Genomic DNA, 15,187 nt, shown 5'->3' on the forward strand with positions numbered 1-15,187 from the left:
ACCCTGCAGTCATTCTCATTAACAACTGGGGATTTGTGCCAAAATTAGGAGAGCTGTCCCATACACTAGTCAAGCAACAGCCTGAATCATACTCACTGACTCATACCTTATAGCCAATCCTCCTCCATCACCACTCTTGGGTATAACCTGTCTCACTGGCAGGACAGACCCACCAGAGGTGGCATCAGTGGTATACAGTCAGGATAGAGTGGCCCTAGGAGCCCTTAACTTTAATTCCAGACCACATAAAAGTTTCATGGCGTCAGGTCAAGCATGGGCAAGGAAGCCTCCTGATTACCACCTTACGCCCAACCACAACTGCTAACTCCTGTTGTTGTAAAACCAGTTGGAAGAAGTACCAAGGGTAGCAAGGGCACAGAATATAATCTGGGTGTGGGATTTCCACGTCCATCACCAAGAGTGGCTCTGTAGCATCATTACTAACTGAGCCCTGAACAACATCTCTGCCAGGCTAGGCCTATTTTACCTAAACCTCACCAACCCATTTGTTGCAGATGCATCTTTCTAGGGCAATATTGGTAGAAATGACAAAGGCACAGTCCTTTTGGAAACCAATTCCCCACCTTCACATTGAGGTCACCTCCATCATATTATGTGGCACTATCACAGTGCTAACTGGGATAAATTCAGAGCCGAGCTGGCAGCTCAAAACTGGGTATCCATGAGACAGTGTGGGTCATCAGCAGCAGAAGAATTATATTCAACCATCTGTAACCTCATGGCCTGCCATTAGGGGCAGGGAGAGAAATCAAAGGCCCTGTGCTTCTCCTGTTCCCAGGCCCCTTATTCATACCGCACCCCACCCTACCCCTCCACCCAATCATGGATGGTTTGGTGAATCTTGAAAAAGGGGAAAAGCCATTGAAAGGTCCTAGTAAAAATGATAACCCCCAATATTGGCATCGAGCTGCAAATATCATTTGATTATATATGCGGCATGGGTCATTAATATTGAAGAGCAGCAACGATATAGTGCAGTGCTAGTTTGTGTGCACCCTATAGGTGATCCCGTGACTATCAAACGAACCAGAAAGTACAAATTTTACTGTAACAGTATGAAATGTTGTTAATTTGACAGGAAAATATCTCATTAGTTATTTACAACACTGTGCAGACGATCACATTGATTTCAGTGATGGTCTCAGGTCTCATTAACATGTTCTGTACATTGCACCATATGGGCACGGTGACAGTAAATTCATATTTGTGGGGAAAAATTCAATACTTGCAACCTAGATAAACAGCACAGCATCTTTTCCATTCTATAGTAGTAGTAGTAGTAGAAAACATTCTTCTACCTGGGTGCATGATATTATTCAATATAATTATTTCATACAAGGGGTTAATTGGATTCTATTTTATCAGCAACCTCAGGGTAGAAAGATCAAATGACTCCTGAGTAACAAAGTGGGATGATTGAACAATACAGGTCGTCACTGTCAGTGAGAAGCATTGCAGCCCTCAGGTGTCTCTGTGCAACACAACTTTTAAGAGCCCAAAGACTCACAATTGTATCTGTTTTCTTGATCAGCAAGTCAGAAGACTCTGCTGAATGTTGCTTCTCACTACAATATATTTTCGATATCTACTATGCAACACAACTTTATCACGATATTTCAATACTTAACAAAAATACTCAAAAACAGCAAGATAGAGTGGGACGACAGGTAAGTGGGTAAAAGGACAAGATTGAAGTCAATGGAAAAGACAGTGAATCAGTAACCTGTTTTACACCATGAGCCCAGTATGCACTCCTGTCCTGGCAAGCTCACCCCACAAAGCTGGCTCACAGTAAACTTTCATTAGCAACAAAATAAACAGAACTCCAGCCATGATTCCACCCTCTATTTGTAAGATAATTATGGATGACAAAGGTCATCTAGCCCAGTGCATTTCATCCATCCCAGAATGAGATACACACATATGAATATACGTAGATAATACCCCTATATTGTGAGGAGTAGGCCATTTGGCCCCAATCGCGCGCTCCGTACTACACGTACGAGGTGACTACACCCTCAGGGAGGGAGAGAGGGAGGGACGCATGCACAACAATCGCAGGGATTTCACTCCGCATGTTCCAAACAAGAACACCGACAGTTGCTGCACTGTTGTTGGCCTTTAGGCAGCTTAGGTTTTCTGATGGACGTCTCTAAAAAATAAATACTTCGGGACCACGAACCTGCCCAAGGTTGGAAGTAGCGTAGCAACTTAATATTGACAGACCAACTTTAAAGAGATCGGAACTCTCCGTTTCAGATTTATTTTTAAGCTAGTCTGCAGCTTTGGCTGCTCAGTCTAGATGACAAGAAACTCAGTTTACAACACAGAGCCCATCCCCCCATCCCCCCCTGCCCCCCCGCTAGCCCCAGGCCCTGGTGTTTGACACTGCCTGCAGCCCCCTCTCCTGGGCTTTGCCAGTCATATCCCTCATGCTGCCATTACTATCAAACCAGGGGATTAACCTTGGCTCCACAAGTGTAGGAGAGCATCACCAGGCATGCCTAGAAATGAGATGCCAGCCTGGTGAAACTATGGCACAAGACTACACATGCACTGGACACACCGGAAGCAGCATGCTATGGACAGAACATTAAAATGATTCTACAGCCAGTAGATCAGATCAAAGCTCTGCTGCACTGCTCCACCCGATCATGAATGGTGGTAGGCAATTAAACTAACTAGAGGCGGTGGCTCCACAAACACCCCATCCTCAATGACAGCAATACCCAGCACATCAGTGCGAAGGACAAGGTTAAAGCATTTGCAACCAGCTTCAGCCGAATTGCTGAGTGGATGATTTATCTCGGCTTCCTTCTAAGGTCCCCACCATCACAGAGCCCAGTCTTCAGCCAATTTGAATCAATCCACGTGATATCAAGAAATGGGTGAAGGCACTGGATATTGCAAAAGCTATCAACAACATCCCGGCTGTCTCACTGAAGACTTGTGCTCCAGAACTAAGTGCCCCTAACCAAGCTTTTCCAGTATAGCTACAACACTGGCATCTACCTCACAACATGGAATTGCCTTGGCATGCCCAGTCCATAAAAAGCAGGACAAATCCAAAACAACCAATTACTGTCCCATCAGTCTACTCCCAATCATCAGCAAAGTGTTGAAGGTATCATTGACAGTGCTATCAAGTAGCACTTACTCAGCAATAATCTGCTCACCATATCAAAGCAAAATACTGCAGGTGCTGGAAATGTGAAATAAAAACATAAAAAGCTGGAAATACTCAGGTCAGGCTGCATCTATGGAGAGAAAAAGAGTTAACTTTTGCTGAATATTTCCAGAATGTTCTGTTTTTATTATTAACTGCTCACTAATCTCAGTTTGAATTCTGTCAAGGTCAATCAGCTTCAGACCTCATTACAACCTTGATCCAACCATGGACAGAAGAACTGAATTCCAGAGGTGAGGCGAGAGTGCCTGCCCTTGACACTAAAGCAGCATTTGAAAATTAAAAGGTGAACCAAAAGGAGAGAATCTAATCATCTCCCCACGACACCCAACAACATTACCTTCGCTGAATCCCCCACCATCAACAATCTGGGGGAATACCATTGACCAGAAATCTGACTGGATCAGCCAGGTGGCTACAAGAGCAGGTAAGAGGCTGTAAATTCTACAGTGACTGACTTACTTCCTGACTCTCCAAAGCCTGCCCACCATCTACAAGGCACAAGTCAGGAGTGTGATGGAATACTCTCCTCTTGCCTAGATAAGTGCAGCTCCAATGACATTGAAGAAACGTGACAACATCCAAAATGAATCAGCTCGCTTGATCGGCACCCTATCCATCACTAATGCACAGTGGCAATGGTGTACCATATACAAGATGCACTGCAGCAACTCAAGATTCCTGTTAAACCTCTGATCTCTACCACCTAGAAGGACGAGGGCAGCAGATGCCGAGGGAGACCACTACCTGCAAGTTCCCTTCCAAGTCCCACACCATGCTGACTTGGAACTATAACCACCATTCCTTCAATCTTACTGGATCAAAATCTGAGAACTCCCTCCCTAACAGCACTGTGGATGTACCTACATTAATTGGACTGCAACAGTTCAAGGCAGCAGCTCACCACCCCCTTCTCAAGACCAATTAGGAATGGGGGCAATTAATGCTGACTTTGCCCGTGACCCTCATTCCATGATTGAATAAAAAAAAATTTCAGCCACAACTAAGTAAAATGGTATGCAAAAGGGTCATGCAGGTCCAGCAAGTGCAGGTCCAGTTGAGCTCAAGAATTTGATCCAATACATCCCTGCACAAACCTTTGAAGAATTGATGACTTCAGATATGGTTTAAAAATCCAAACTTTGTAAGCTGAAACCAAAGATATCCTTTCATTAAGTTCCAATAAGGGTTCCAATACTCCAACAACCAAAAAAGGTTGTGATGCAATTAATAAAATATATATTTTAGGTTATGCAAAGGAAAGTAAAGTAAATTCTGCTGATGACAGTCCTGCTGAAATCAGCCAATGACGTGATATACAGAATCCAAACACTTGACATGAGCATCATTCAAAATACACTGCCAAGGCACATACTTGATTTTTATAATTATAAAATCCACACAACAGAATTAGTCCCTGACTGAAAAAAGAATACTCATAATAAACCTTACAGAAAGTGATTATTTAATGACAAAAATCAGCATTTCTTTATTTTATTAATTTCCATATAGGTAATCACAAAGGAAAGCAAATAAGGAACAAATTGACAAATCAACATAGTACAAACTGTCCAATGCAAGTGGTCAATGCTGAATTTAGGAAAATGGCTAAGATTTTTACTTAGTATAAAATTTGTTTCCTTTAAGGTCAAACTTGTAGCATCCCCTCAGAATAAATGTTGTAGGAGTGTCTTTACTGTGAATTATTGGAAATTGAAACAATGCACAAATAACATCTGTCTTCATATCATATGATGGTCTATATAAAAACTTAAATGAAAATGTTATTTGCCAATGCATGGTTGGGTTATAATCTCCTGATGGACTATTACAAGTTATAGTAAAGCCACAGTGTCCATCACAAACAATTCAAATTTGTATGGATTTTCTTTTGCTCTTAATAATGTGGTTTTGCATATCAGAACACAAACCTCTTATTCAATGTCAATTGTTTTTGTGGTGACGAGGGGGAGAAGGTGAAAAAGGAAACAATTAAATATCAGTAATACTTTTGTTTATTTGGATGAGATGTTTAACAAACCACATGTGTATGATAGCACAGTGGTTATGTTAGTAAGTCAGAGGCTAGAGTTCAAATCTCATCACAGCAGCTGGGGAATTAAAATCCAGTTAATTGAATAAATCTGGAATAAAAGGCTGGTACTGATTATGGTGGCCGTGTAACTACCAGATTGTTGTAAAAACCCAAATGGTTTACTTAAATTCTTTAGGGAAAGAAATCTGGTGTCCTTACTCATCAGGCTTATTTGCAATTGCAGAACTACAGTAATGTGGTTGATTCTCAACTGCCCTATGAATGGCCTAACAAGCTACTGTTATCCCAAAACTAGCATGACTGCAGCAGCTTAAAAAAGTGGGCCCCAAGGGCAAAAAATACTGAACTTATCAGCAACACCCACATCCTGTGAATGAACAAAGCAATACACTGCAACTTAATCAGGTGTCAGCAATCTGGTCACTTGTCCATGACGTGTAATTGCCTTTACATAAATGTTTGTTACAGCCTTAAAACCATGTTATTCCATCATCATAATTATTTCAACTTTTAAAACTACTGTGTAAACTAGTTGGGAAGGAATTACAAAATTCAACAATGTCACTTCTTACCAACAATGGTTCATGAGGGTTGAGATCCCCAAGGCATCCACTATCAACTTCACAAATAATCAGAGGTTAGGCAAGTTAGGAGTTGCAATACACAATTTTCAGCTACAAATCAGCCACATAAGGGAGCCCCTTCTTGTAAAAACTGGCCCAACAATCTTACCAGGGCCTTTTCATAGGCACAATGGCTCTCCAGTCCTCTATTAGGAGGTTGTAACCCAGCCACAAACACTACAAGGCCTTCAAATTCAGGATTATTAGACTTCAACTGGATTTTCATACTTTCTCTTATTTGCCAGAAGACAAATGACTATGGTCCTAGAGAACCTATGAATTGCATGCAAACTTCCCTCTGAAAATATATATGAAGATTTGCAATACTGAGACCTCAATGTCCAAAATGTTTATGATCAGCAAAATATTTTTTGCACTAAAAATGTCAGGTATATCACTTCCTTTTCTTCTGAATTATAATCCTGTTTGCTTGCACATGCAGATTCCATAGATTGATTTCACACAATGCCAGCTACATCAGCTAAACAGGACATGATATTTAATGCATAGTTCCACTGTACAGTAGTGTGATTAGTTAAGTATGACTGCCATTATTAAATTTATAGACATGATGTAGATCCCCTCATTCTTTTTACACACAAGCTCTAACTTGCATGTGCTTACAGCAGATATGAATATAGTTTACTCAGTACACAAGCCTTGAAGCATGCAGCAAGTGAGTGAGGGTGGGATGGGAGAAGTTCTTTCCCTATAATGAATCTGCAGGGATTTAAGACTGCTAAGCATTTTAAAGTACAGTTCCTATAAGAAGACAGCACATGGACTCCATGTGGTAAGACATTTGAAACAAAATTAAACTACAGGCACTAAACATAAAATAAAAAGTTTTAAGTTGCTGAATCAGGATCTGTGGGGTACCTTTCAATGCTAACAGATTAGCAGCAAATAAACCACAGATTGAAGATAACCTTATGACGAGGACTGGTAATTGGTTGGGTAGTAGGAGACAGTAAGGATAAAGGGAATGTATTTTGATTGTGACGAGCAGTGTTCGCCGGGGGCCTGCATTGAAATTTAAATTTTTCATTATATATATGGATATAGGCAGGTTAAATGAATGGGCAAAACTATGGCAAATGGAATTCAATGTCAAGAAGTGAGGTTATCCACTTTTTAGAAAAGGCACTTGCTTGAGTTCATGTGGTGAGCAAGTGCTGAGAAAATAGGAACAGCAGAGGGTCAGCAGGATTTAGCTGTCCACGTAACTAAATCACAAAACAAAAGCACCGGTTTTAGGTGAAGTGCAACATTCCATTTGCCTCAAAGGCAAATGGAATGTTGCCCTTTACCTCAACGGGCTATAATACAAAGGAAAGTTATGCTTCAGTTGTTTAGAAACTGGCTCAAACCCTATCTGGAGTACTACATTTAAGCTTTAGGCACTGCATCTCAGGAATGATATATTGGTTCCAGATGGGGCACATTGCAGGCATATAGCTGAGAGTTCACTTTAGAGGGGTAAATTACAGAGGACAGTCTTCATAAACTTGGCTTGCAATCCTTTGTGTATAGGAGATTGAAGGGTGATCCAACTGAGGTTTAAAATTGATAGGGTAGATACTGATGAACATTTCCTCTTGTGGAGTTTGAAGATAAGAAAAAAAACCAAATCAGGATTAGAGGTTACGATGGTAAAATTAGAGCAAGACCATTTAGGTGCAAAATCAGGGAGCATTTTTTCTTCATACAAAGTATAATAATTTGGAATTCTCTTCCCTGAAGACTGTGGATTCTAGTATAATTTGAGCTTTCAATACTATGATAGAGTCCTTTTAAGGTAAAGGTTATCAAGAGATCTAGATAAGGCAAAAAAACACACAGAAATGGACTTGAGGCAGAAATCAGCCATAAGGTAACTGAATGGCAGAGCAGGTTTGAGACCTGTACCAATAAAGGTGTGCATTGATAAAACAAGGTCACATAAATTAACATAACCCTATGCATGTGACAGGTTACTAGAAAAATAATTTCCTCTGATGCAATTCAAGATGTAGCCTTTGATAATTCATTGGAAAACAGCAACCTCATGCCATGCTACTCATCCATATACACAAGCTGACATTAAGATTTTAACCAATAGTTATTTAAGTTTCAAGTTAAATTGTCTAATGTAAAATATTAAAATCCCTTTTTTCCTGATTTAACATTTTTGAAAGCTTAGTCACTGAAGTGATTAAATTACAAATGTTTTCCAATCAATCTAACTATACATTTGATTTTTTTTAAAAATGGGTCCAAATCGTGAAAGCAGCCAGAAACTCTGTACAAGTATCTGCAGGGGCAAAAACATAACAAATAAGATCAGGAGTAGGCCATCTCTGCCATTCAATGAGATCATGGCTGATATGATTGTGGCCTTAACTCCACTTTCCTGCCTGCCCCCATAACCCTGGGCTCCCTTGTAGATCAAAAGTCTAACTTAGCCTCGAATATATTCAATGATCCAGCCTCCAGTGCTCTCTGAGGTGGGGAATTCCAAAGATTAACAATCCTCAGAGAAGAAATTCCCCCTCATTTCCATACAAAATAGAAGGCCCCTCATTTTGAAACTCTGCCCCCTTGTTCTAGATTGTTTCCCCTTGTGGGGCATTCTCTCAGAGTCTACCCTGTCAAGACCCCTCAGAATCTTATATATTTAAATAAGATCACCTCCCAGCCTTTCCTCTTAAGACAACCACTTCATCCCAGGAATCAACCTAACGTACCTTCTCTGAACTGCCTCCAATACATGGATGTCCCTCCTTAAGTAAGGTGACCAAACCTGTACGCAGTACTCTAGGTGCAGTCTCACCAATGCCATGTACAGTTGTAGCAAGATTCCGTACTTATATACTCCAGTCCCCTGCTTTCCTAATTACTTGCTGCACTTGCATACTGACTTTTTGCAATTCATGTACTAGGATACGCAGGTCTCTCTGTACTGCAGAATTCTGTAGTCTCCATTTAAATAATATTCTGCTTTTCTATTCTTCCTGCCAAAGTGGATCACCTCACGTTTTCCCACATTATACTCCATCCGCCAAATTTTTGCCCACTCACTCAATCTATCTATATCCCTTTGATGACTCTTTGTATCCGCCTTGAACTCTACCTATCTTTGTACCACCTGCACATTTGGCTACCATTCACTCAGTCTCTTCATTGAAGTCATTAATATAGATCGTAAACTTTTGTGGCCCTAGCACTGATCCCTGCAGCACACAAGTTACTGTTTTCCAACCTGAAAATGACCCATTTATCCTGACTCTGTTTCCAGTTAGCCAATCCCCTATCAATACTAATATATTACCCCAACACCATGAACTCTTATCTTGTGTAGTAACCTTTTATGTGGCATTGTCAGGATGGTTGTGTGTATCTGGAATTTGGAATACTTGCTACCAATTCAGATTTCAAAACTTAGGTGCAATAATTCTCTATAGCCCAGTTAACATCTGCAAAATGAATCAATTTCAGGCAACTATTTTAATCCAGGTGCACCTAAACAACTATATCTGACAATAGAATGCATTTAAATATCCTTAATTACTAGATCCTGTTAAAATCTATAGTACTTGAAAGATTTTACATATATCTCACTTTGATGCACAATGTGGATTTGCCCTTCCCTATTTGTGTTCTTCCGTTTAACTAAAAAGTAATTCTGCTGCAGAATTTTCTTGTAAATTTCAAATATCCATAACTTTTTCGGGCTGCTTGGTAGTACAGAACTTGACTATTGCTGAAAAGAAAGAGACACACTGTCGAAGATTTTCATTTTACACTCATCAGGACAAACGCAAGAATGCAAATTTCAAAGGGAACAACAATTTATTTCGTATGAAAAAAGTGCAATGCCTGGACATGTTCCTTTTGCCTACAGAGGACAGATCCCTGCGTATGAATATATGTAGCATCTAGCAAGCGTGTGAGCCACACTGCGAGCCTGACTGATCATAAATTGTTGTTAGTGCAATTCACAAAACACTCGGGATTGTTCAGCAAGTGCTGTCCAATCATGAAATCACAAGTAACGTTATGTTCTGAGTTTTGTCAACACAAGCTGGTTGAGTATTGTCAGTGCCCTGCCTAATAGCTGAAGGGGCGTACTATTTGATATGATCTGTCAGTCGTTGCAACATACAGTCTACCTGTATCACGTACGTACCTGGCATCACACTGGCACTAAATTCATATACCATATTACTCATTTGTGTGGCAGGAAGAACATCTTTTTGGTTTGACTGCAGCATCCTGTTAGTGGAAAATATACCACACAAACAGCATGTCCCCACAATGCAATTAAGCTGTGTAACCAACATAATCGATTAGGGACTGCAATAGGATAAATGGGGCTCAAGGTACTCAGGTAGGGTAACAATTTTGAACTAACTGATTACTACAACAGCAGTGTAGGCTGGGAGCTCAACTGACTGCTAGTCACTGGTTTAATTAACTGATTGCTATTTCTGTTTCAGCAGAATAGTTCAATAGACTCGTTTGATGCTCATGATCTTACTTTTGAAACTGATTGCTGGAGCAGCATGGCAGACTTGGTCAGTGACTTCAATTGACTGTTGCTCAGGTTCTTGTAAGCACAGGTGCCTGTGACACTCGCTGCAGCGTGATGAACACTTCACTCCCAACAAGTGCAATACCACCATCTGGGGGTATGGCCAATTTTGTAGGCAGGGACTTTTTTGAGCAAAGGAACTACTGAAGTAGTATCAGAGATTAAAGATATGTGAACGTAAAGTAGTTTTGATGGCAACATACTTGTGCTTATAATTCCACAATCTTTTGCCTTATTTCATTTGAAGATACCCATTTTAAATGGGTCCAAATAGTGAAAGCAGCCAGAAACTCAGCACAAGTATCTGCAGGGGCAAAAACATAACCTGCTTGAGATACAAGAACATAACAAATAAGAGCAGTAGGAGGCCATTTGGCCCTGCAGGCTTAAACTTGGACTAATGAGTCCAGGCTAGCTACAGTCGGATTTGGCTTGACCATCACAAATAATATTAATTCCCCTCTAAGTAGTCAAATCTTCTTAGTGAAAGAAAGTCATGCATTCATATAGAGTCTTTCACAACCTTCGGAGGTTCCAAAGCACTTCACAGCCAACGTACTTTTGATGTACAATCTTTGGATTGTAATAACTTTAGAAAGGCAACAGCCAATTTGCACACTGAAAGCTCCCACAAACATCAACATGGTTACAGCTAGATAATCTGTTTTAGCGGTGTTGGTTAAGGGTTAAATATTGGCCAGAACACCAGAGAGAGCACCACAGCTCTTCTTCAAGATAGCACCATGGGATCATTTACACTCATCTGAGAGGGCAGACCGGGCTTTGGTTTAATGTCTTATTTGGACACTCTCTCAGCTCTGCACTGAGCGTCTCGATTTTCTCTTCAAGGCTCTGAAATGGGACATAAACTCACAACCTTCGGACTTGGAGGTGAGAGTGCTATTCATTGAGCCACAGATGACACTATCCAATAACAAGCTCCTTTTTTATAGATTGTGACTGCCTTTTTGACCTGCTTCCCTTATGACAGGATTTGAAGATCAGGAATTTGTTTCCACCAAAATATGCCGATTGCAATTTTACTTTTACAAGTTTTTGAGATTGACGTTTGTTGGAAAAAAGTGTAAAAATAAATTCTTTAATGACAGCACATTTTAATAATTATTTTTCTACATTAAAACAATTACTTTACTTCAGATGCACTCCATTACCTGTAAAGTGCTTTAGATTGCTCTGCAGCAAAAGGCACTATATTTTACATACACTCTGCCCCCCTTAAGTTTTATTTGAATACAATTCCAGTTGCACCCAGGTGAAAAACCAAATGAGACTAGCTCCAGAATAGTATTTTCAATCAACTTAAATAACTTAACGCAGCTGTCTTTTGTACAGGGAAACTAAGATGGCAAGTATGTCAGCACACAGAAGAACCAAAGTCTCAATTTCCATTTGTGAAAATGCACACAGTTTGCCAGAGGAGCTCTGGATATTAAGATGTCATCTACTTAATATACCTGGTGAGCTACAATAAACCATGCCGGTTATTTTTGTTATTTTTCAGTTCTTACTGAGCTCCACAAGGTTTACTCATACTGTTTAAAATTAACAAATCTAAAACAATACCTTCAGTTACAAAAATTTCCATTTATTTAGCAGCTTTAACAAAGGCAACTAACCTAATGAGCTTAAGACAAAAACTGACAAAGACAAAGCAGATATTAGGATGGGTGACTAAAAGATTGGTCAAAGAGGTAGATTTTCACAAGCATCTTAAAAGGAGAGATCGATGGACAGGTTTATCAAAGAGCTTACGGCCCAGGCAGCTGAAGGCACAGCTGACAATGGTGCAGCAAAGTGAGTGAGAAATGCAAAAGAGCTAGGGGAATGCAGAGAAAAAGACTTGCATTTATATAGCATTTTTCCATGACCATCGGATGTCTCAAAGCACTTTACAGCCAATTAAGTATTTTTGACATGTAATGTAGAAAACACGGCAGCCAATTTGCACACAGCAAACTCCCACGATAGTAATATGATAAAAACCAGAAAATCTTTTTTGTGATGTTGATCAAGGTATAAGTATTTAGCCAGGACACTGGAGATTACTCCCCTGCTCTTCTTCAAAATAGCGCCATGGGATCTTTTGCACCCATCAAAGCATGTAGTTAGAACAATAAGATAAAAGTAAAAAACTGCGGATGCTGGAAGTCCAAAACAAAAACAAAAGTAACTGGAAAAACTCAGCAGGTCTGACAGCATCTGCGGGGAGGAACACAGTTAACGTTTTGAGTCCGTATGACTCTTCAACAGAACTAAGGAAAAATAGAAAAGGGGTGAAATATAAGCTGGTTTGGGGGGGGTGGGAGAGACAGGTAGAGCTGGATAGAGGGCCAGTAATAGATGGAGATAACCAAAAGATGTCATAGACGAAAGGAGAAAGAGGTGTTGAAGGTGGCGATATTATTTAAGGAATGTGATAATAGGTGACATTAAGGGTAGAAAGCAGGACGAGCAAGGTACAGATAGCCCTAGTGGGGGTGGGGTGGGGGGGAAGGGATCGAAATAGGCTAAAAGGTAGAGATAAAACAATGGATGGAAATACATTTAAAAATAATGGAAATAGGTGGGAAAAGAAAAATCTATATAAATTATTGGAAAAAAAGGGGATCGGAAAGGGGGTGGGGATGGAGGAGAGAGTTCATGATCTAAAATTGTTGAACTCAATATTCAGTCCGGAAGCCTGTAAAGTGCCTAGTCGGAAGATGAGGTGCTGTTCCTCCAGTTTGCATTGAGATTCACTGAAACAATGCAGCAGGCCAAGGACGGACAGTGGGCATGGAGTGTTGAAATGGCAAACGACAGGGTCATGCTTGCGGACATACTGAAGGTGTTCCGCAAAGCAGTCACCCAGTCTGTGGTGGCACCAAACACATCTTCCCTTCACCTCCCCCCCGGCGGCATTCCGCAGGGATCGTTCCCTCCGGGAGACCCTGGTCCACTCCTCCATCACCCCCTACACCTCAACCACCTCCCATGCAACCACAGAAGGTGCAACACCTGCCCCTTTACTTCCCCTCTCCGCACCGTCCAAGGGCCCAAACACTCCTTTCAATCGAAGCAGCATTTCACTTGCACTTCCCTCAATTTAGTCTACTGCATTCGCTGCTCCCAATGCAGTTTCCTCTACATTGGAGAGACCAAACGCAGACTGGGTGACCGCTTTGCAGAACACCTTCGGTCTGTCTGCAAGCATGACCCAGACCTACCTGTCACTTGCCATTTCAACACTCCACCCTGCTCTCATGCCCACATGTCCGTCCTTGACCTGCTGCATTGTTCCAGTGAAGCTCAGCGCAAACTGGAGGAACAGCACCTCATCTTCCGACTAGGCACTTTACAGCCTTCCGGACTGAATATTGAGTTCAACAATTTTAGATCATGAACTCTCTCCTCCATCCCCACCCCCTTTCCGATCCCCCTTTTTTCCAATAATTTATATAGATTTTTCCTTTCCCACCTATTTCCCAATGTATTTCCATCCATTGTTTTATCTCTACCTTTTAGCCTATTTCGATCCCTTCCCCCCACCCCACCCCCACTAGGGCCATCTGTAACTTGCTCGTCCTGCTTTCTACCTTTAATGTCACCTATTATCACATTCCTTAGATAATATCTCCACCGTCAACACCTCTTTGTCCTTTTGTCTATGACATCTTTTGGTTATCTCCACCTATCACTGGCCCTCTATCCAGTTTAAACCAGCTTATATTTCACCTCTTTTCTATTTTTCCTTAGTTCTGTTGAAGAGTCATACGGACTCGAAACGTTAACTGTGTTCCTCTCTGCAGATGCTGTCAGACCTGCTGAGTTTTTTCAGTTATTTATGTTTTTGTTCAGGAAGTTAGAACCCCAGTTTAACATCTCACCCAAAAAAGCTGTCAGAGGATTTTAAGGCTGGTGCAGGTTAAATATAGGAACAGAAAGGCCATGGAGTGATTTGAACAGTAACGAAAACTTTAAAATGAAGGCATCTTGGATTGGGAACCAATGCACTTCAGCTACTATGAGAATGATAGGTAAGTGGGATTTGGGGCAGCTTCAGATATGGACAGAGTTTTGGACAAGCTCAACTTTATAAAAAGACGCTGAGAGGTCAACCAAGAATGCATTGGCATAGACTAGTCTGGAGGAAACCAAAGTATGACTAATGGTTTCAGCTGAGCTAGGGATAGAGATAGGTGACAATACAAAGGTGGAAGTAGTAAGGTCTTTCTAATGGAGAGGATATAGGTTTGAAGTTCAACTCAGTTGAAATAGGTCACCAAGGTTGTCGACAGTCGCCAAGGATGGCGATGGAATTGGTGGGGAGAAAACACAAGTTTGTGGTGGGGGTTAAAGACAATGGCTTTGGTCTTCTAAATGTTCAATAGGAGGAAACTGCAGTTCATCCAGGACTGATGTGGGAAAAGTTGTCTTGACAAAGTGGAAAATATTCATATCCAGGTTTAAATAAAACCCTCAAAATTGCAGTATTCTAATGTCCAAAAACTACTACTGTATTATTTTTAGCTGCACTTGACCAAAGGTAAACCGTCTAGGAGCGTAATCTCGGAATCCTACTTTATAGCTCCTTGCGTGTGTTGGTTCTACTAAAGACACGAGCATCGATCCAAACAAAAAGCCGGACATTAGTCGACTTTAGACAGGTTTTACTTCTAATCTCACCCCCAAGCCTTCCTTTGTAGTTAATAAAATCCGCACATATT

General features: G+C 40.9%; 1 protein-coding gene across 4 annotated transcripts in view; it reads right to left on the reverse strand.

The window, feature by feature from the left end:
* Positions 1-15,187, reverse strand: part of ago4 (argonaute RISC component 4) — a 69,850-nt gene that overhangs the window by 53,602 nt on the left and 1,061 nt on the right. The gene's annotated exons all lie outside the window — the stretch shown is intronic.

The sequence above is a fragment of the Cetorhinus maximus genome, chromosome 21, assembly GCF_964194155.1.
Source record: "Cetorhinus maximus chromosome 21, sCetMax3.hap1.1, whole genome shotgun sequence".
Taxonomy (NCBI): domain Eukaryota; kingdom Metazoa; phylum Chordata; class Chondrichthyes; order Lamniformes; family Cetorhinidae; genus Cetorhinus; species Cetorhinus maximus.